Source organism: Protopterus annectens, chromosome 2.part2 (genome assembly GCF_019279795.1).
Source record: "Protopterus annectens isolate FY-2018-M chromosome 2.part2, PAN1.0, whole genome shotgun sequence".
NCBI lineage: Eukaryota > Metazoa > Chordata > Ceratodontiformes > Protopteridae > Protopterus > Protopterus annectens.
In genome coordinates, this window is record NC_056730.1 from 64,617,328 (window position 1) to 64,640,931 (window position 23,604).

General features: G+C 37.4%; 1 protein-coding gene across 1 annotated transcript in view; it reads left to right on the plus strand.

Moving 5' to 3' along the window:
- The first annotated feature begins 1,362 nt into the window (after nt 1-1,362).
- Nucleotides 1,363-23,604, plus strand: part of LOC122796010 (vomeronasal type-2 receptor 26-like) — a 34,360-nt gene continuing 12,118 nt past the window's right edge. The window contains exon 1 of the mRNA XM_044064491.1: nt 1,363-1,486. The gene's annotated coding sequence lies outside the window, so the exon portion shown is untranslated. The remainder of the gene's footprint in view (nt 1,487-23,604) is intronic.

The window sequence follows — 23,604 nt, forward strand, 5'->3', positions numbered from 1 at the left end:
CAGTTCCCCACATATTCAGTAATGGGTCTACTTGTATTTGTGCATGGAAGTTAGAATGGCAAGAACCATGCCTCATTAGTACAGTTAAACTTGGCATTCTGCACTGACAGTGTGCCCATTTCAGGAAACATTTTGTATGTATAAGGTTTTGGCTAACCAATATTCTGCCTAAAATGTTTACTTTTATAAAACTGAAGTTCTTCTTACTGCCAGGTGACAAGTTCCTGGTTGAGACAATGCAACAAAGAATGCTAGGTAAGTTTCTAATGAACCAAAGCGTTGGTACTGCTACAAGTACCATACTCTGTACTTGGCCTCGTATAACATAACCTGGTGCAAATGAAATGTATAACTATACCTGCTTAACTCAGTGCATTAGAAATACTGTCAATTAAATATTTCTACTTGTTTACTACTACTGAATTTTGGTACATAAGAATGATGCTCTGTGAGGTAAAACCATTATAACACATATTTAGACATAAAGTGAGTTCCTTGAAGTTTAAATGTATAAAACAAATAATAAAAACAATACTAAAGACCTGATAAAAATTTCCATGCCAGTTAGTTTTAATTATCTTATTTTACAATTGTTAACTGGGCAAGCGTTCGGAGGACTGTTTTCAGCCATGACCCAGGACACAAGGCTTGAACTAAGTGTCTGAAAGACTTGTACAATAGCTGCTAACAGTTAGCCAGCACAGAGTAAGTGAGTGAATAGAATAGGCATAAAGTAAGACTACCAGCATACATTAACTACATAACATTAACCAAGAATAAAGTAACTACATAACACAGCATTAACCAAGACAAAAGTGACAGAAGGTCTGTCTGGGAAAATGAACATGCAATGAATATGTCACCTAACCTGCCAACAAATCAATATATTAATTAAGTTTACAGATGTGATATGGATTGTTGATTAAGATAGATTTCTCATGTATCCTCTCAGTCTTTACAGAAGCATGCAACTAGTAATGTAGCAAGACAGAATGTTCTAGATTAATGGAATATGTTCCTCTCAAAGGCATGATTGCATTTGTATGCCGTACATTAAGCAATGATAAAAAAGTTAATGACACAAACTTTAATACTAGCAATCGGTTATCCCTTTCCTGTAACATTTTCTTAGTCTCGATACCCAAATTATTCCCATCACTCTTTTTCCTTTCTTAGTTGATTCCAGTTCGCTGAACATTATGTTACCATTTTCTGTGAACTATATGTTACCATGATTAGCTTTTGTTTAACTATCCATTATATGGGAATCAGACTGATATACATTTTTTTAAGCTATAGAATACATCCCTCTATGAATGAATAATATTAAAATTACCTTATTTATACCTTTGCATACCCCAGATCCCAGGTTCTATATGCAGTGAGAGTTGTTCTCCAGGATATCGCAAATCGCCTAGAAAAGGACAGCCAAGCTGCTGCTTTGATTGCCTTCCATGTTCTCAAGGGGAAATTACTAACAATAGTGGTAAGTAGAGCTTTGTGTATAAGGAATGGACATTAGTGCTAGGAAGTGACAATGCTTAGACTGATTACATGGTGGATTTACATTTCTGAATGTATCCGAAGGAGATGTGGAATTGTGGCACTGTTTTAAATCCAACTGCATGCTAACAAATGCACCATATTTACTTTATGAATTCTTATGTACTGATGACACTTAAATCTCTCTTTGGTAATTAACTGAGATCATTTCCATTTGTTCAGGGTTATATCAGCTCTTCTATAAAGACTGATTCATTTGTTCCAAACTGTATCATGCAGATAAAAGATTTACTTCTAAGAAGGTCATGTAGAATTACACGTTCTGAATACCACAGGCTATCATTTTAAGGAACATGAACATTTTCAGAATGTCTGTTATCATGTCGGAACATTTTTGTTGTTCTGTAACAAGCACATATCCAGATATCATCAGTTTTGTTAGAAGGAGAAATGTCAGTAGCTGCCATCCAAATAACCAGTTACAGTTAACGGTAGAAGTAAGATGTGTACATGGCTAACAAATCACTAATTCAGCCATTGCTATTTTCAGTTATTTGCTCTGAATTTTAAAATGTCTTTTCCTAGTACTCAAATATTGATTAAATATTTAAAGACAACCTTCAAAAGCAGGTCAAATTATGCGATTGTACATAATTCCCACTTCATTTCAGGTGATCCTGATTTCATCAGCATTTATCAAAACTGAAAAGGCATCTGTTCCCAGCTGTATAATTCACAGTATTCTGTTAAAAACAGTTCTGTAGCTGAATAGTGCACAGCTAGGAATATGTCTTACATGAAGCTATCTCTCCAGTATTTTCCAAGTACCTCTTGCTTGCACTTTTGTCATGATACCTGTATATTTTCTCCTTCTTCCTAGTGTATAAGTGGATTAACCTTTTCTGTTTCTTTGGCAAACCCTTCCCTTTCCATCTTAACTTAAAGGTATGTTCATGGAGATGCAGTTTTCCAAATGAGTGCTGAGTGCTGCTGCCCTTGCTGGGAGAAGATGGAGCCTATCAGTAACACAGGCATCTATGGCTTGCTGACTACAGGCGCAGATAACTCTTCTGACCAAGCAGCCTCCAATTCCCAATCCCGATATCATTCTTCATTCTTCTACCTCCGTGTCCCTAATACCATCTCAGCTGACTACCCTGACAGATAATCAGTGCCTTTATGGCACTTGTTCATCAACTTGATCATTCCTTCCTACCATGCCTTACCAAGCTATCACAAGCTATTGCAGTCTGGCTTTTTCAGCCTTCCATGATAAAATTAAAAAAACACTTATTAGTGACTGAATATAAAGTTGGGAAAATTGTAAATGTTTCCACACTAACTCTCCTACATACTGTTGTGCCCCATTTTGTTATCCCACTTACATTCAACCATTCATTCTTCAACAACTGTCTCACGGACAGAACCCACACTGTGAAAGTAGCTGATTCCAAATCTGACATCAGACCAGTGACAAGTGGAGTACCACAGGGTTCAGTCCTGGGTCCTCTCCTGTTTGGTATCTACTTCTCTGAAGTGCAGGCCAACACAGAAGGTCTTTGGCTAACAAAGTCTGCAGATGACTGCAAACTAGGAGCCATAATCGAAACTCCTAAAGATGTGGACAAACTACAAAAGGGCCTCACTGAGACAGATACCTGGTGTCAAAGCCATGGCCTGAAGCTCAATGCCAAAAAGTGTATTGTCATCCCCTTTGGTAAAAACTCTGTACCCATGAACTACCACATAGCTGGTAGTCTACTTAATGCCGAAAATTTGATAAGAGACCTTGAGACACAGGTGGACAGTAGTCTCTCCCTTGATAATCACATCACCACAGTGGTCAGGAAATCCTTCTACGTGGCTCATCTCATCACAAAAGGATTCTCATCCAGAAAAAAAGAGGTCATTGTTCCCCTCTACTCATCACTCATTAGACCCATTATAGAGTACAACGCCCCTTTTGGTATGTACCTCACAAGACATCTACAACAACTGGAAAGGCCACAGAAATACCTCACGGAGAGGATTACTGGCCTCAAGCAGATGTCCTATGCAGACCGTCTAAAAAAACTACAGCTTTACTCCATCGCATATCGCCTACTCAGGGGTGATCTCTGCCTAACATACAAAGCTATGTCAAACCCAGAGCTGTTGGACATGCTCCACTTAAAGAAATCCCAATCCCTCTGAGCTATATACTCTAGGGACCTAAACCTTGTCACCACAATAAACAGAACATGCTGGAGGGATAGATTCCTGTCCCAGAGACTTCCCATACTCTGGAACAGACTACCTATCTATGTCAAACAGAGCTCCTCATTAGCACTCTTCAAGAAAAATCTTGATGATTGGTTGAGAAATGGGAAATTCACCCCGGGGATCACTTCTGTGGCTCTGCCCGACAGGGGCACAGGAAAATAATTTTCTTGGGTGGAGAAAGCCAGGGTACATTTTTTGGCTAGGCTTGTATGGGCCCTAGGGCTGATAGCCTAGTACCTACCTATGAACCTATGAACCTATGAAATGCAGTATCCACAAACCTCCACTTTAAATCTACTTTTTGTTGCCGTCCCTTGTTAATGCTGATACTCCCCCATCTACCTGTACAATTACCACAGCCACTATTGGAAACAGCTGACTTCTTCTCCCATTATTCACCTTAGCTCCCCCTCCTCCTTCTGCTCTACTCTCTTAACCTTAATCGCAACATCTTCCAAATCATTGCTCATCTATTCCACATTATTTCCTTGATTGTTTATTTATGTACCTATCTATTTATCTCTCTCTCTATCTATCTATCTATCTATCTATCTATCTATCTATCTATCTATCTATCTACCCGTCTTTCTATCTGTCCATCTATCTGTTAACTAGTCAAGTGGACATATTGGCAAGGGTGATACAACATACATGAAGAAGATTTAGTGGACCCAATCAATTGACATGTTTTTGGAAAGTGCCATGTAAAGACCCTTGCAGAAATGGGCAGGAAGAACATGAAAAAACTCCACACAAACAGTGAAAAGAGGTCAAGACTGCACCCTGTACATAGGAATTATGGACAAAGATATTACTATTAAGCCACCATGTAACTTGCCTCTATAGTGCACATTGCTTTCAGGTCCACTTCACCGACTAACCATCCATTCCAACTGAGTATCCCTTCATGCCCTCTTCTCTGTAGTATTGTTTCCAACATAGCCACAAATACATCTGCTTCTATTTATTGCTCGTTACTACATTCATCTACCCCTCTGCTGTGGCTTCCTTTTCTTTCTCATCTCTTTCCTGGCCATGTATCCTGTCTTACCCTTTCACTTTACTGCTTGCTTCTCCATTTACTTGTAATTTTCTGGTAACATCTGACCATGTCTTTCTAACATTGCTCTTCCCCTACCTTTGTTTTCCCTACCAGCTCCCTCCCTGGCCTCCTTTTATCCCATTTCTATCATCCATATTCTCAGCTGAGTGTTCTCTTTCTCCTACAGGCATCAAATCATCTAATAACTCAAAGTTTCTTGAGCCAGACCTGTTCCAGAAACCCTAAAAACTTTAACCACCTGTCCCTCCATTACCCTGCCATGATTTACTCCTTTGTTTTGTCCAGTTCTTTGAATTCCTCCTACCCACTTTGAATATGCACCTTATTAACTCCTATCTAGAACCCTCATTCTTAAATGTTTTTTTTTTTGGCAAATTCCACATAAAGTACTTAAACAGTCGGTAAGTACTTATTATCTACCCTACCTTAGTAGTTTCTGATCACTAAAACAATAGAAAATATGCAATATTCTTATATTCTAAATTAGATTCCCTACAAATGCACCTATCTGACCTATCCAACTTTATAGCTATGTAAGTGGTAGATAAGTAGGTAAATTTAATTATGCTCAGTTACCAGACCTAAAAATAAGACTGTTTTCTGTCTTAGTCTCACATGAAAAAAATAATGTTCAAATAAATAAAAGTAATATATGTGTGTGTGTGTGTGTGTGTGTGATATATAAATATATATATATATATATATATATATATATATATATATATTATATACACATTTAGATATATATATAGGTTCATAGGTTCAAAGGTGATGACTAGGCTAATGGCGAAAGAGCCTTTATAAGCCTGGCCAATAATGCTCAGACTATAACAGTATTATATCTTAATTCTAGAGATATGGAATGGGGTAATATCAGGGTAGTGGGTCTTTGGGTGTTGGAGCTCTGAGTCATTTTCCACACTGCCTCTGTCCATAAGGGACATGGGCAGTACCCCAGAGTGAATTTATGGTGCCCTATCCATTTATCCAAATTGTTTTTGAAGTGAGTGAGGGACATGTTTTGTTTTATGAAGATGGGAGGTTAATTCCACAGACAAGGCAGCCTTTGCAATGCAAATCTGTCTCTCCAGCAAATTCTGTCAGAGTCAGAAATAAGGTTCAGGTCCATGGAACATGTTACTCTTGCATATTTTTTTTCTTCTCTACTTCCGTACATGTGTGTGTGTGTGTCTGTGTGCATACATTCATATATGGGTTCCCTTTGAAATCTTGAAATACTGAAAAGTCGAATTTCAGTATTTCGAGACCAAATTGTCGAATTTGCAGTTGTGCAAAACTGCAATATATCGAACCCGGAAATGTGAGTGTGGTAGGGAGTGTTAGGTGTGGGTTAGGGTAGCTAGGTAAGAGTGTAAGTGTGTCAGTGTTGAGAGTGGTGGTGTTTGTATGTATGTGATGTGTGTTTGTACAAGGGGGTGTAGAATGTGTGGTAGTGGTGAGTTTTCTGTCTTTCGGTGTTTAGTGCGGCCTCGGAATTAGTATATATAAGTAGCAGGAGTGTGGGGGGCGCACCCCCACATGGAGGGTGCAGGGGTGCTTGCCCCCCTGTTTATAGGAAGGGTAGGTGTGTGTGTTTGTTTTGTTGTGTTCACTTGTGTTCTTTTGCTTTTTTTGTAGTGTTGAGAGGTAGGTGTATTTGTGTTTGTATGTGTGGTGTAGTGTTTTGTTTGCATTCGCGGTTTTGAATTTTGCGGTTTTGGTTTTTGGGATTGTGAGTTTTTAGCTTTATAGTCTCCAGATACTGAAATTTGATATTTCAGTATTTCACAATTATTAAGTGAATATATACATATATATATATATATATATATATATATATATATATATATATATATATATACATATTATATATATATCTATATCTATATATATATATATATATAAAAATATATTTGCATGTATATATGTGTGCAGTCACACACACACACACACACACACACACACACACACACACACACACACACACACACACAAACTCGCATGCATATAAATATATCTGTAAATGGTTATCATCCAAATAGCAGAAAATACAGTCACCATAAAACAACAAACAGACAAATGAGTGACTGCACATTTCTGACAATCACCATTGGTTCAATTCAAGCTTTATATAGTGCAGGTATGTAGGAGTATGTAAGCAAAGGAATAGTTCAGTGAAAGATAATGGTTTTGAAAATGTGCAAGACTGCATTATAGCTGTGGGAATTTTGTGCCCTTTTATCTTGATCAGTGGTACTTTTAGGGAAAGGGTTTTTAGTGTTGTGATGCATAGGATTATGGTTAGGGGCAGGGTTAAGGTTACGATTAAGATTAGCACTTTAGTAAGGTTGTTCATGGGGTGAATATTGATGCTGCTTGATCTCTAACTATAATTTTATTACATATTGTTTCTTTGTAGCTATGACAGCATCGTGATCGTACTGGAAAACTTCTTCTCTCCTTTCCCCTACAAGACTGGATAAAATCATTATTTGGCATTTTGAATGTCCTTTGTTGAAGATGAAATTTATTTCAACTTGCATGGCCAAAATTTATAACTAATAAATAAAAGCTAAAAGTTAAAACTTAAAGTTCTGTTCTTGTTTTTTTTTTGCATTTCATGACCAGAGTTTATAAGTACTGAACAAAGTTAAAAGTTGGAATTTAAAGTTCTACTCTTGTTTTCTCCTAGATTTTGGGTGATATAATTTCCTTCTTTCTTCCCCCTTTTTTCCTTTTGACGTGTTTGTTTCTAAATCTGTTGTAGTTCTGGATCATTATTATGTTGTAAAAAAAAAAAAAAAGAAACTAAAGAAAACAATCTCCCCACACTCTTACAATCATCACATTTATATAAGAAAACGATTTTATTTCCCTCTAATGCTATCGTGCCTTAGTGTAAAACACGTAGTAAACATTGCATTTGTACATATATCAAAATCCGACTGATCATATACTACGGTATTATGTCTGTGCTTCAGTACAAAACACAAAGTTCTTTAATGCTCCTTATCCAAATGAAATAAAAATGTACTTTAACATATCAGAATAATTCTTTTAACCAGTAGGTCACATTTTAAGCAGCCTGGTGAAATGGTACTTAGATACTTTTCTTCTGATGATCTCTTTTCAGAGGTGATCTGATAAAAGTGATCATCTCAGGTGAAGAAAAGGTTAAAGAAGTGCAGCGAACAACATTTGAAAACTGATGAGAGATACCATTAACTGGAATACCTTGGATCAACTTTCAGCCATGGGTGAGGCAGTCTGCTACATTGGCATTATACTCATGTGTGAGCTGCACTGTTTTTTTGCTCCCCAAAAGGAGTTTCAGGTTAAATATGGCACTCTGCCTTCTATGCCAGACAACAATGAAAGTATATACAAATGAGATAGACAAATGGATGGCTACACACATACCAGTTTATCAAGACTAGATGGTTTTCTACTAGTTCAAAAATCTTGGCTTTATTTTCTATTGCTGTCCATCTAACACTGATGATGAACACAATCATCAGAGAGCTTAATTTCCCTGCCTTGAGGAAAGAATTCCCCAAACTCTTCCAAAAAGTAGTTGCATCTGCTGAGCCTAATATTGCTAGACTTGCTGTTAAATAACACAAACACACTGTGGTTGTTAAGGAGCATATAAAATTAAACTTTTGTTCACAAATAAAACAAACCATCACTTCAGCCAATGATTTCTCATGGTTATGTTAAGCAAAACAAATGCTTAACTTAAATATTATTACTCCATGGAATTATTCAACACAATCAATCAGTTCAACGATTATATATGCCTGTATAGATACACTTAAAGAGACATTTATAATAAATTTCTCATTCTCCTTTTATTGTTTAAACAAGTGTGTTATAACTAAAAATGGACAAAGCTTCCCTTTTAATGAGCTATCAGAAAGATTTACATATAAACACAAATTCTTACAGTGATGTATAATAAAGCATCTTAAAACGTTGTGGTCACAATTGTGTTCTAATCTGAAGGGGTTTACAAATAAACTTGTTAATGTCTCATTCATGATATCTTATATGAGGTGATAAATTCTTACCCGGACTTGCTGAGTATTGAAGCAACATAATAAAAAAAAAAAAAACACTAATCCACACCTTTAGTATTAAAGCTAAAAGGCTGTATGTCTTTAAATAAATTGCCATAATTTAAATGCTGGGGTGACATATCACAGAAGGGGAAGAAAGTGAAACTGTCATACTGTATTAGAAAGCTATATTCTGGTTGTCAATAATACTGGATTCCTTGCTCCTGAGAGTACTACTTTCAGCTGTGATATGCCAGTATGTGTGTATGGAGTGATGCATAATGGGGGTGTTACTGACACCCTAAAGCGAATCTCTGGGTAACACGTAAAAAGGAGAAAATGAACATTTGCACCTGATGAAGTATATTGATGGATGTGGAACTGGGGGATGTTATCACTGCCGGGGTGATATGTAATTAGCATTACCATGGAATGATACATAATAAGGGGTATTGTTATATCACGGTGATAGTTTGAAAACTGGAAGTCATTTGGGACAATTACTTCTTGGGAAGTGTCATGTAGTACATTTTAATGAACAGCCATTACAAATAATCCCATTTTTAATTTTTGTTCACTTATCATGAATATTCATTTATTAGAAATTCTGCTGAAATCCAAAGCTAAAATTAAAAAAAGTAGTTTTTAAGTTTCCTTTGTACTTTGCTGACTGTATTTTATCATATTGATATCTCATTTTGCTGATTTTTACTGCATTTTCTGCACATAGAAAAAAAAAAGCTATTCTGTAACTTTAAGTACCTATCACATAGCATAGACTAGATTCAGCTTTGTTAAATCTCGACTGTATTGTAACACTTGAGCGCTCTTCCAGCCATCTTACATTAGGAGGGCCCTGTCTGCACCCTTGTGGCAGAAGTGTGTAGTCTGAGACTTATCTGAGTTGGAGATTACTGGAGGAAAGCTCATTATGTGTTTTCCCATTGGTAGTATAGTTTAAAAGTGTTTATTTTCATTTGTATTTAAGCTTCGCATTTGCGCAAAGCTGTGCACCATGCAACTGGGTTTAGCAGTGCCCTGTATAGAAACAAATGCCTTGAAAAACAATTTTCCACTAAAGATCTCTTAGTGAAACCCTCCCAAGCTCCCCTGTTGCATTGCAGGCAACTCAGTTGTGCACTGAGAAGCATTGCCATAGTTTTTTTTTCACCCCTAGCCTTCAGTAGAATAAGATCCTTTTTAATCCTAGAACAAAATCTGGTCAAACTAGCCCCCTCCTCAGTAGTAGCTATGGTAAAAATCTGCCACAATGGATGGTCATTTTTCAACCATTTCTCTGGCCATTTTGATTGACATGAGCATCCTCAGGCAATGTAGTAATTGCCTCATGCATAATGAGAATCATTACTCCTAAAACAAATTCAATATGTGAGAGATGTAATTACACTATGAATCTGGAATTAGTTCTCTCATGTAACAACAAACCAGACATCAAAAAGGTTGTCAGCACACACACATCACCACTCACACAAAACAAGGTCACAGTACATAAACACACATACATGGAGGTACTCCACAGAATCCTTTCAAAAGATCAGAGATGTTCCAAGCACAAACCACTTGCACACACTGCAAAGCAAATAGAATCCACTAAAACATAACAACACACAGACCAGTTGTCACTTGTCCAGTCAGGATAAGACAAATGGTTGTGGGTTCAGTTCAAATAGCTTTATTACATACAAACACATTAAGATTGAGGCTTAGTAATTTAAACTTAAATAAACTTATAAACAGACTGACTACTGCACTCATACATGTTAACACTCTGGCTGTTCACTCAAAATGGCACTGCTGCCTGCAAGTGCTCTCTATTTATACACAAGTGCCCTCACTTTTAAATGCTTCTTAAAGTCACAACACATGCTCTGATCTATATACTCCTCTTTGAAAAATAAGCTATATACAGTAATAATGACAATAATCATTGACATGCAATTATATAGAACTAATTACAAGTGAAACAATCATGTCCAGGTTGCTGTGTATTTTACACTGGGTCTGGAAATACAACCTGATTGTGTGACATAAAAATTAGGACTGGTTTAGCAGCAGGGACTGTCTTTAATGAATGTTCATCTTCAGGGAAATCTGGGATGAATGCTTTTGAACAGTTGGGCTTTGATTGCTCTGGTGTTTTTAGCATTAGGCACCAACAAACTGGAACTGATGGGCAAGGTTGTGCTTGTTTGCCTAAATAGAAGTCTCTTAGCAAGTGAGCCAAGTAAACTGTCATTGGGTATATTTCTGAGATTAAACAAATTCAAGAAAACATTGGTATTGTCACTCTTTGACCTCTCTAGTAATTGCTTTGCACTTTGCACTGCATTTTCAGCTAGGCAGTTTGACTATGGGTACTCAGGACTACTGGTAACATGCATAAAGTCCTACTCTTTTGCAAATTACTGAAATACCTGACTGGTAAACTGGGCACTGTTGTCAAAAATGACTTTGTGTGGAGTACCATGGACTGAGAAATGATGTTTCAACCTAGTAATGACAGTACTGGACATTAGGTTAGGAAGTAGATCCATCTCAAACCAATTTGAATAAGAAAATCCACAAAGCGAGGTCCTTGTCAGCAGGAAACCAGACACAAACTGAAGTCCTTAACGCGTTTTATTATAATACCCAGTTTCGCCGCCACGGCAGTCCGTGGCTTCTTCAGAGGAGAATAAACAATTAAAACAGCACACTCCATTAATATCAAGGAGAATAGGAAGTGACATCTTCCAATTTCCTCAAAGCAGCAATCACCTTTTAAAAAAACATTTATCACATAAAATATAACACTACAGCTCGCCATGTTAATTAATACAACAACTTGTGTATAAACTTTATGAAAAAACATGTCTAAAATAAGCATTAAAAAATAAAAGTACATGTGAATAAAAATAAACATAAAAAAATATATATATAAAAATGTGTAATTAACTACATCTTTTATTAACAGGACCAACTATCCTATCAAGGATACCTGCAATGTGTGTGTGTATAACTACCATTGCAGGGAGGCTAAATTGACTTTTGTTACATCATAATGATATCGTGAAAGGGACATAGTTTGAACCTGTTTTCATCAGATTCCTTCTGTAAAATGTACAGAACAAACCTTATTACTGTATCCTTTTGCCACAAATGGTAGATATTTTAACTAATAATATTTCCATATACTCCTGTACGCTTACCACAAGCTGAAGGGTCTACCCTATTTACATAGAGGAAACCAAAAGAAAGTTATATGTAAATTACCTAAAGTAACTTTTTAATTTCAGAACAGGGGCTATGTTGCAGTTGCTGTTCAGACCTGGGTGCCTAAAAGCATCAAGGCGTAACTGCCATTCTAGCTCCCTGTTTTCTAAAATCAATGAGAAAGGACCTCCCCTAGTCCTTAATGGTACGTGATCAATGGCCATAAATTGGAAACCGTGACCTGGGTTTAAACCTATATATGCTGCCAGCGTGTTCGCACTTGTTGTTTTTAATGGCGTACAGATGTTCATACATCCGGTCCCTGACCCGACGGTCCGTTTTACCGATGTAAAACACCTGGCAACAATTACACATGGCAATATAAATAATAGATTTACTCTCACAGTTTAAAGTGAAATGTATATGATACTTCCTATCCCTGATCGTAAATGTCTCACCCACTCTGACCTCATTACAGTATTTACAAAAGCCACATTTAAACATGCTTTTCTTCTTATAAAATGAGCTTAGGGGTACATCCCTTTGCAACAGTTCCTTAAGGTTATTTGATCTCTTAAATATAAATCTTGGTTTAGTGCCTAATTTTTCAACCAGACAGGAATTTAAAGATATAAGGTGCCAGTTTTTTGCAATTCGAATAAGAATCTACCAACACTAAGTAATGCTGACTATTCCATTTGAATATAACAGTGGCTGCGGTTGACCAAAGTAGTTCAGGAATCTGGTTTAGCTGAAGTGGCTCTTTTTGCAAATGTGGTTTAGTACTATTGCATACTGAACAGGATGAAAGTACTTTATTGATATCTTTTGACAGAGAAGGCCAAAATACTATCTCTCCCGTCCTTCTTTTGGTAGCTTAGACACCAGTGTGGCCACAAAGTAAAATTTGGATGTATTCATGTTGTAAGGAAGTAGGAATTACAACTTTACAACCTTTGAAAATGATACCATCTACCATCAACATTTCACCTCTGTAAGGAAAATAAGGTTGCACTTCTGTTGGTACACAAGATTGCTTGGATGGCCATCCATCATTGATGAAGTGGTTGACCTTTTGAAAATTGGATCAGTCTTTGTATGATCTGTTAGCTCATCAAGTCTTGTGGTAGAAAAAGTATGCTCATCCATGACACTGAAGTCAAAATTCTCTGTATCAAGCCTTTCTGTGGTATTTCTGGGCAATCTGGATAAGGTATCAGCCAGATAAGGAAGTCTGTCTTTTATGTAGTATATTTTGAAGTTGTACTTTTGTAATCTGAGCATCATTCTTTGTAGTCTTGCTGGAGCTGTATGCATAGGCTTCTTTAAAATAGTGACTAGAGGTTGATGATCAGTCTCAATCTGGATAGCTCATCCATAAATATAATCATGGAACTTCAAACATGCAAACACAATTGCCAAAAGTTCCTTCTCAATCTGAGCATACTCCATCTCAGTTTGGGTAAGAGTTCTAGATGCATAGGCTACTAGTCTGCCCTCTTGAAGAATAACTCTAAGACCGAACTTTGAAGCATCACAGGAAAGAATTACTGGTTTGTAGATTTCATAGTATCTTAATGTAGATGGACTGGCAATTTTCAGTTTCAGGTCATCAAATACTCTATGGTGTTATTCCAACCATGACAAAGTAACATTTTTGCATGTCAACTTTCTTAAGGGTGCTCATAATTCACTGAAGTCTGGTATAAACTTGCCCAAATAGTTAACCATACCAAGAAAATGCTGTAAGGCTTGGACATTGTCTGGAGCTGGTATCTCACTGATAGCTGTTTGTTTGGAAGGAGCTGGTCATAAGCCTGAACTGGTAAATAAATGATTGACATAAGTAACTTCTCTCAGCTTGAATTCATATTTCAGAGGACTGAGCTTTAGATTCACTTCACATGCTCTTTCCAGAACTTTCCTGAGGTTTCTGTCATGCTCTGCTTCACCATTATCTCCAACTAGTAAATAATCTACTATTATAGCATACAGATAGTCTGAAAAACTTTGCTCCATTGCATGCTGAAAGACTTCACTGGCAGAATTTATTCCAAAAGGCTTTCTGAGAAATCTGTATCTACCAAACTGCATAATGAATGTAGTCAGTAGTGAAGACTTACGATCAAGCATTACTTACCAAAATGAACTGTTTGCATCTAAGACAGAAAGAACAATGGCATTTGGTATGAGGATAGCAACTTCCTCAACTATATGCATAGGATTATGATATGATATAACTACCATGGAAGGCACCCATTCAGTCGGTTCTGTAACTAGACAAATCACACCTTGCTGCGCCATTTTATCTAAATGGACTTTGACTCTGTCCTGCATAGCTGTTGGAACTATTCTCACTGGTCTGACCACTAGACTGACCTCTGGGTCTAATTCCATGGAGCACACAACTTCAAATTTACCTAGCTTGTCTTCGAAAATATCAACATACTCTGAGAAAATAGCACAGGTGAAACTGGAACTGGGACATGTGCTTACATGATGGACTTCTTTGGTAAAATAAAGCAGTTTCATTCTTAAACTGTCTCTGAGACCATATAATGATTGTACAGGTCTTCTGACTACATAAAATTGCAAGCTGTAACTGTTCCCAGCTGAACAGCATGAAAGCACTACTGAGCCTTTGGCTTGAATTTCTTCACCTCCATAAGCAACAAGCTTCACACAACTGGCCATATTAGGTTGTTCCCCAGCTCTTACTCTAGCAAATGTTTCTGCTGACATAACATTGCACTTTGAACCAGTGTCCATTTGAGCTCTGTGGGATTACCATTAGTTAGGACAGTACAAAACATTTTGTTCTTTGCCAACAAATCTGCTGCATTAACCTTTTTACCAATCACTGATACACTATCTACATAAAAAGCAGAGTTGCAGCTTTCTATATGGTCAACTTGCTCTTTTGAGTGACCTTTCTTAATAAATGAATGAGGCTTGCTTGATTTACAAAGCTTTTGAAAGTGGTTAATTTTTTACACTTGTGGCATTATTGACCAAATGCTAAGCACATTTTTCTTTTGGACTCATGACTGGCACCACAATTATGACAGTTAACAATGAGACTTGACTTGGGTTTTGCTGACTTGTGCTGCACTGAGCATGTCTGTTTTACTGAGCTAGTCTTAGGACATGCTGGAGAGGTACAGGTTCTCCCTGGAAGTCCAGCAGGGGCTACAGATGCTATGTGCTTAGGCCTGTTTTTGTTAGCCACGTACTGCATGCTGTCTATGTTTGCTCTAGAGGCTGCTGAAACCATGCTCTTATCACTTGCAAGCATATTTGTGTGACTTTCTGTAAGCTTGTGTATTTGACAAATCTCTATTGCTTTGTTCAACATTAAATCACTGTCTTGAAGCAAAATCTTTCTCACTGCAGCATTATTAACACCACATACAAGTCTGTCCTTTATCATTTCATCTTTCAAATCACCAAATCTGCACGTTTTAGCTTTGGTTCTCAAGTCAGTAATGTAAGCAGCAACAGTTTCTCCTGGCTTTTGGTCTCTTGTATAAAATAAGTACCTCTCCAATGTAACATTTGTCTGGGGGTTACACATTTCTCTAAATTTATGTTTCAAGCACTCAGGGTCCTTCTTTGATTCAGCTTGTACAAAAATATGATAGTTTTCCCCTTCTCCTGCATATACTGCTGGTGCATACACAAATGAATGCTCTTTCAATGGCTCTTGACCCAGCTAAATTAAGCACAATAAATGACCTTGTATGTGCATTTTTATTAGAAAAAGATGCTTGTATGAAAATATTGTATTCCTGCTCAAATACTCTCCAATTCTCTGCAATATTATAATCAAGCACAAGTGGACTTGGTCTGCAAAATGCATCTGCCATGCCAAAACACAGTAAGAAAGTGCCTTGGAATTATGTACGAATATAAACACATACATGTCAGAAATTTATGCCAGAAACTTGTAATTATGCTCAACAGCACAGTAGACTCTTCAGAATAACTACACTTTGTAAAATGTCTACTTTGCACAAGAAACACTTTGAAATAACTGTACTTTGCGAATGAACTGTACACAGCACAAGAAAATTCTCAAAATGACTGTATTCTAAACACACTTTGCAAAATAACTGTACTTTGCACACAGTAAACTCTGAAATAATTGTACAGTAATAAAGCACACATTGCAAACACTTTGCACACTCTGAGATACTTTGAACAATTCTAGTTATACTTTGAACAGTTTTAGTAAATGCGAAATAGTAGCTCATATCGAAAAATATGGTCATTTACTAAAACAGTAAGTCGTTTTGCTTTTTCATCCTCATTTTGCCCTTTTATTGTACTCGTTATGCTTGTTTTGACTTCTATCATGCTCATTATACTTTTCTTGTGCTCATTTTACTTTTAATGTGCTCATCATACAAATCAGAATTCTGAATGCTCTCATAAGAATTTTGAATAATTTTATCAAATATCATAGTTTCATACATTTTGTTTAATCAATAAAATGTTTTGTGATTTTTGTTTAATTAAGTTTAATCAATAATGTGTTTTGTGCTTTGCAAATGCTTCATATCATTTTCTTTACAAAATAAATTATTTATGCGAGTTTTAATTACCTGAAATTCATTTCTGACCTTTTTTCAATTGCTTGAGAAGGTTGGGGCGAGTCATTCCTCTATATACCCCATTTCTAATTGTGCTCCTCATGGCTCAACTTCGGGCTTCTTTCTGGCTTCTTGTTGCTCAGACATCCCATTTCCAACACCATGTCATTCAGACATGCCACTTCTGACACCATGTCGCTCATCCTGACAGGGTAAAACAGACGAACGGTTGTGGGTTTGGCTCAAACTGCTTTATTGCATGTAAACACATCAGGATTGAGGCTTAGTAACTTAAACTTAAACTTATAAACAGACTGACTACTGCACTAATACATGTTAACACTCCGGCTGTTCACTCAAAATGGCACTGCTGTTTGCACGTGCTCTCTATTTATATGCACATGCCCTCACTTTGAAATACTTCTTAAAGTCACAACATACACTCTGATCTACACCAGTGTCTCAACAAATAAGTCCCTAAGGCAAAACACCTGAAAACCAAATGTCCCGGTAATAGGCAACTCCATAGTGCGACACACAGATGTCTCTCTCACCAGGCTGAATAAGGAGAAGGTCTTGGTCAGCTGCATGTCATGTGTCAAGATCTGTCAACTCACACTCACACTCAAATCAGTCAACAACAAATACCATTATGACTCTATCATAGTACATGTTGGGGTGAATGACCTGAGATGTACCCCACTGGACTATATAAAAAGAGACATGACTGAACCTCAGATTATGTGTCCCAGGCAGGTATGTCCCTAGCCCTAAGCAGCATCCTACCTTCTCCCAGGTTGATGCCACAATGTAGACAAAAAAATGATTGACTTCAACAATTGGCTTAGCTTCTGGTGTCATTCCAGGGGGATTCAATATCTGTCAAGCTGGAACACATGGTTGACAGACCACTCAGCTTTCCACTGATGGTCTTCACTTGTCTCCTCTAGGATTTTGGATACTGGCAAAGATGCTTGTCATCCCCATAGTGCCTTTTTAGGCAATGTCAAAACAACACAATTCCCAACGTAAAAAAATCCATTTGAGATAAACTTCTTAATGCTAGGAGACTAAACAGGAAATTGAACTCCGTGGAAGCACCCCACACCTTGGAAGATGCTGACATCTGTGCAGTCACTGAGACATGGTTCAAGGCTGCAGACAGCACCCCAGCCATGCAAGGTTACAATGCCTTCCACATGTTAAGACTCCAAAACGAGTATAAAAGAAACAAAGGTGGAGATATATCCATCTTCTTTAAAACCAAATACGCCTTGAAAACAGTACGACTCATTTGAGCTACTCCAAGTCCAATTAACTATAGGTAAGGCATCCTAACACAACCTCCCACTATGAACCAAGAGAAAAACACCTAACATCTGGTTAAAAGTATTAACATCTTTGCACGAAGATTTAGCCATGAGTAAGAATTATTTATATGCGTACCCTGAACAGACACCAACCTGACAAACAACAGGAAAAATAATGCTCCTACTTAAGAGTGAACCTGCAAGCTATTCTAAAAATTATAAACCAATAACTTGCCTTCCAGCGACATATAAACTGTATGCTGGAATTGATGCTGACAAGAGTTTATAGTCATTTAGAAGAAAACTCAGTTATGGCAGTTGAATGAAAAGGCAATAAAAGAAAGTCATACATTTATTTATTTATTGACATTTGTTAACCAGGTTGATCCAGCTGGGTTTTTTGGCCCATTTTCAGTGGAGGCCCAAGGAGAAACGTTCCAATACAGATATATACAGACATAAAAAGGTAACAATTTCAATTGACATATGATGAGATATGAAAAAAAGAAGAAAAAAATAATAATAATAATAATACAAGAACACTACAGAGACAGGTGAAAACATGCAAACTATTTACATTATGTAAGCTATATGTTTACAGATTAGAGATTTTAAACATATTTACATGCAGATTAATTGTTCAAATGAGAAGATATAGAAAAAAGGATCATTTGTTGTTACATAAAGCCATAGTGGAGAACTGTAAAAAGGGGAAGAATCTAAGCATGGTGCAGAGTGACTACAAAAAAGCATTTGATAGTATCCCACATTCATGGATAAAAGAGTGGTTAAAAATGTATAAGATACACCCTACACTGATTGACTACATTACAATGACCATGAAAGAGTGGCAGACTATTTTGCAATTAAGCCATGATAAAGGACAAATTACTATTCCATGGATAAAAATTCAATGGGGGATATTCCAGGGTGACTCTCTGTCACTGCTGCTATTCTGTCTTGCCCTTAACTCATTAAGGTGTCTACTTAGCTTAGGCCATGGCTATAATTTGGTTCCTAGAAAACAAGAGTGGAAGACCACTCATCTTCTCTTTGTACAGCTCATCAGGTGAGGAACTGAAAGCACAAATGCAAGTTGTCAAAACTTTTTCAGATGATATTAGAATGCCATTTGCTCTTGATAAATGTGCAAAAGCAACCTTCAAAGCAGGAAAACTGCAGCATCAAGAAAACATTAGTTTGGGAGAAGAATGTGATATGAAAGAACTTCAGCAAGAGGGAGTGTATAAATATTTGGGAACTGATGAAGAATTAACAATAAAACATGAACAAATGTGAATAAAACTTAGTAAGGAATATTGATAGAAGACAAATTTAATCCTAAAAACAGTGTTTTCATCTAGGAAAAAAATTCAGGCTACAAACCAATTTATTCTTCTTGTTCTAACTTACAGTTTTGGAGTGATTGATTGGTCTCAAAACGTGTTGGATAGATTAAACAGGAAAACAAGAAGGATGCTTCATGCTCACCAAATGATTTATAAAATCAGTGCGTACTAAGATTATATATTCCCCATTCCGAAGGAGGGATGAGCCTCCTTGAAATTAATTACATGTATAGATTTGCAATCATGGGACTCCACCCATATCTGCTGACATCACAAGACCCTAACATAGTGAAAGTTTTGGAACATGAGAAGAATAAATCTAAGATGACTTCCCTGCTTAGTCTAGCAAAAGCATATCAGCATCAAGCAGGAATGGAAATCAACCCAGAAGTAGATAAAAATCAGGCAGTAACTGAATGTGCCAAAAACAAAACAAAGAATATAAGATGAAGGATCGGATGAGAAGACAAGAGATGTGGAAAATACATAAATATAGTTGCAAGTATAGAAAAATTCTGGAAGAACCTCATGTTGATCTGTATTGAATGCAGGAATGGTTAAGGAGATGTGAATTCAAACCAAGAGATGAAAGGTTAATATTGACAGTCCAAGATATTGGGCTACGTACACGTTGGTTTACAAAGGCCATTGAACATGTGGGAGAAACAGACAAATGTAGGTTTTGTAAAACGGAATTAGAAACAGTCACACACCTCATTGCTGATTGTGATATACTAATGGCAGAAGGACTGTATACTGAAAGGCATAATAATGTGGCAAGACTGTTGCACTGGGAGCTGTGCAAACATTATGGTATTGAACTGGCTGAAAAACACTAGAAACATGAGCCACAAAGCATCATAAAAAATTATGAAGTCTACATCACATGGGATCACCCATTACCAACAGTTCAAAAGACAAATGCTAGAAAACTGGATATAGTGGTCCATGAAAAGATGACAAAAGCAGCATTGATCATTAAAATCACCACACCCAATGACTACAGTGTCTTGTATACAGAGAGACACAAAGTTATAAAATATCCGGATTTGCAGACAGAAATGAGCGCAATGTAAAAAATATACCTAGACAGTTCCGATAGTAGTAGGAACAACAGATCTTATAAAAAGAATCTACAAGCATATTTAGATATGTTACCAATACATGTAATTCCATACAAATTGCAGTAGTAGTCATTACTGGGCACATTGCAGGTGCCGCATAGATCACTTCTGGCTGACATCAAAGATTGAAACAATACTAATTGAATGAACTTTTATCATGTTTTGACTTAGGAATAGGATACATTCCCTCATGGTATTATAAACTCAAAAGGTTTGGAGAAATTAAAAAAAATGGTGATTGACCCATATGTCACTAGATGAGTAGCTAACTAGCTCACCTACAGAATGCATACTGTCAAAACTGGGGAGTCCACCTCTACCAGCAGACCAGTTGTCAGTGGTATACCACAAGGATCTGTGCTAGACCCTCTGCTGTTTGGAATCTATTTCTCAGAAGTCCAAGTGAAAGTAGATGGCCTGTGACTTACCAAGTTTGCTGATGATTGGAAACTGGGCGCAATCATTGAGTCCCCCAAAAATGCTAACATATTACAAAAGGGGCTAATATAAACAAATGATTGGTGCCAGAGCCATGGACTACAACTAAACTCACAAAAGTGCATTATTATCCCCTGTGGCAAAGAGGAAGTCCCTGCAAATTACAATATTGACAACACCCTCTAAGTTCAAACCCAGTGGTGTGAGATTTGAGAACACAGGTTGATAGCAACCTAATCTTCAATCAGCATGTGCCCACAGTGGTAAGCAAAGCCTTCTAAATTGCACATCTCATAAGTAAGGGCATCACGTCCAAGTCTAAGGATGTTATAACTCCTCTGTACTCGACCCTCATCAAACCACTAATAGTGTACAACACTCCCTTTTGCATGTACCTCACCAGACAAGTGCAGTAACTGGAAAGACCACAGATCCACAAAGAAAATTCAGGGCCTCCAAAACATGACCTACATGGAAAGACTGAAAGCCCTGTCACTGTACTCTGTGTCCTGCAGCCTGTTGAGAAGTGACTTGTACCTGGCCTACAGAGCAGTCTCTGACCTTGCCCTAATGGAAATGCTGCACTTCCACAAATCAAATGGAAGAAGAGTCACTCAAACTAGGATCTCAACTTAGCCTGTGACATCAACAGAACATGCTGGAGAGACAGATATGTCTCCCAGAGATTGCCAGTCCTCTGGAATAAACTCCTAATTCATGTGGAGCAGAGCTCTTCAATGACCTTATTTAAGTGCAACCTAGACAATTGCATGGGAGACCATCAATTCACCATGGGGGTTGCACCTATGTCCACCATGGACAGGGGCAGTAAGTGCTGATCATAGACTTGCCCTGCAAAAAAAAAAAACATTCTAAACATGGTCAATTAGGGGACACTGATATAATATGGCTAGGCTTGTAAAGGCCCTAGAGCCATTAGCCTAGTAACCTCCTATGAACCTATGAACCTAAAACTTCTCTACAAGTGAAACTGATTGGGTTTTGCTGGTTGATGTCTGATAGCAAAAAAAAAAAATAACATTTTAATTAGTCTCAGAATCAAGCTCAGAATAAAACTGAAATTTCAAAATGCTGAAAAAAAAATAAATGAAATACTCTGTTACCAATCTCTGTATTTGCATAAATGGTACTCTTTACATATATCCTCTTGAATAATACTAAGTTCAAGAAATATACCAGAATGTACAATACTCTCCATAAGATGGATGAATTCCTACATGACACTTTTGGAGAAATATAAATAATATTCCGTGGCACATTACTGGAAAATCTCACTCAGACTCTGCCATAAACAGCTGTGAAGGAAACGTTAGTTTGTATTTCCTTATATTGTTTCTGTTATTTTGCATTGCTTTATTGCATTCTTTAGTTTTGTATATTATAGTGTATTTTTATTACTCTGTCTTAATTGCATTCTGTTTTCTATTAATATTTAAACTAGGGAATAAACCAAAGCTGTGTCTCTTATGAGTCACATAGAAATTATTTTTTTCTCTCTTTCACACACTGATGCAGTGTTCTTAGGGTCACTGTCTTGTCTCTACTATGGCCCTTCTGTTAATTTGACTACATAATTCCTTTCCATAAGTTCATAGGTAGGTACTAGGCTATCGACCCTAGGGCCTATATAAGCCTAGCCAAAAAGGTACCCTGGCTTTCGCCACCCAAGAAAATTATTTTCCTTTGCCCCTGTCGAGCAGAGCCACAGAAGTGATCCCTGAGGTGAATTTTCTTTTTCCCATCCAATCATCAAGATTTTTCTTGAAGAGTGCTAATGAGGAGCTTTGTTTGATATAGCTAGGTAGTTTGTTCCAGAGTATGGGAAGTCTCTTTGACAGGAATCTATCCCTCCAGCAGGTTCTGTTTATTGTGGTGACAAGGTTTAGGTCCCTAGAGCGTGTAGCTAGGAGGGATTGAGATTTCTTTAAGTGGAGCATGTCCACCAGCTCTGGGTTTGATATAGCTTTGTATGTTAGGCAGAGATTGCCTCTGAGTAGGCGATATGTGATGGAGTAAAGCTAGAGTTTTTTAGATGGTCTGTGTAGGGCATCTGTTTAAGGCCAGTAATCCTCTTTGTGAGGTATTTCTGTGGCCTTTCCAGTTGTTGTAGATGTCTTGTGAGGTACATATCAAAAGGGGCATTGTACTCTATAATGGGTCTAATGAGTGATGAGTAGAGGGAAACAATGACCTCTTTTTTCCTGGATGAGAAACCTTTTGTGATGAGGTGTGCCACATAGAAGGATTTCCTGACCACTGTGGCAATGTGATTATCAAAGGAGAGACTAGTGTCCACCTGTGTCCCAAGGTATCTTATCACACTTTCGGTGTTAAGTAGACTACTGCCTATGTGGTAGTTCATGGGTACAGAGTTTTTACCAAAAGGGACGACAATGCACTTTTTGGAATTGAGCTTGAGGCCATGGCTTTGACACCAGGCATCTGTCTCAGTGAGGCCCTTTTGTACGATGTCCACATTGTTAGGAGTTTCAATTATGGCTCCTAGGTTGCAGTCATCTGTGAACTTCATTTGCCAAAAACCTTCTGTGTTAGCCTGTACTTCAGATAAGTAGATGCCAAACAGGAGAGGACCCAGGACTGAACTCTGTGGTACTCCACTTGTCACTGGTCTGAAGTCAGATTTGGAGTCTGCTACTTTCACAGTGTGGGT